This window comes from Carettochelys insculpta, chromosome 31 (assembly GCF_033958435.1).
Source record: "Carettochelys insculpta isolate YL-2023 chromosome 31, ASM3395843v1, whole genome shotgun sequence".
Lineage (NCBI taxonomy): Eukaryota > Metazoa > Chordata > Testudines > Carettochelyidae > Carettochelys > Carettochelys insculpta.
The window spans coordinates 7,665,129-7,666,237 of record NC_134167.1 but is presented as its reverse complement, the minus strand read 5'-3'; positions in this window follow the sequence as shown (position 1 = coordinate 7,666,237).

Here is a 1,109-nt window from a genome sequence, read left to right as displayed (position 1 = left end):
GGGAGTATGTGTTTTATTATCTGTGTAACTTATAAAAGTAGCAGACAGAAAAACGTTGTCCAAATCAGTTGCCTCAGCAAAAAAGGCTAATGTCTTACGCTACAAACAAGCTTTTGCTTTAAACAAAAGCACAAAAACTCATAAAATGTGTCACATGGGGCTGAATACCTCAAACATTCCAAAAAGTACAATTTTGAGTACACAGCTGCATTTCAACTCTTTCTACCCATTTTATTGAGGATTACACTGTTTCTATGAAAACAAAAAAGCAGTAAAGTAGCACTTTAAAGACTAACAAAATAACTTATTAGGTGAGCTTTCGTGGGACAGACCCACTTCTTCAGACCATAACCAGACCAGAACAGGCTCAATATTTAAGGCATAGAGAACCAAAACAGTAATCAAGGCTGACAAATCAGAAAAATATCATCAAGGTGAGCAAATCAGAGAGCAGAGGGGTGGGGAAGAGTCAACAATTAGATTAAGCCAAGTATGCAAAACAGCCCCTGTAGTGTCCCAGAAAATTTGCATCCTGGTTCAAACCATGTGTTAACGTGTCGAATTTGAATATGAAAGAGTTCAGCAGTTTCTCTTTCCAAAGCAGACTGTGTGTGTCCATGTGCATTATTGCGGTGGGTGTGTGAGTGAGCATGTAGGTACACTCATGTCTTTGGTGTTTGTATTCATGTCTGCATTTCTGTGTTCCATTTACCTTCTCTAAATTAAAAGCTGCAGGGCTGCTCATCCCAAGAGAGGAATAGAAACAAAGCCTTGCCTTTCTGCAGCAACTGCCACCAGAGCAGGTCACAGTTACTTAAGGGTCAGAACACTTTGGTGTGCTGGGATTGGCAAGCACAGTTATCCCCATTACACAGGCACAGAAAGGGCACTTGCCCAATCAGTAGCTAAGCTGAACACAGAACTTGGGAGTCCTAAATTCCTCACCTATGCATTGGTGTACCAGGTGCATATGCTGTGGTAGCTTGAGCCTGGATTTAGAACCTCACTGGGCTAAAGCTGATGTGTTTTCTCAGCCACCTATTTGGGCAGAATGCAAAGAGGGGAGAAGACAGCCCATTCTTGGCATAGCGATTAAAATACTTTTCTCC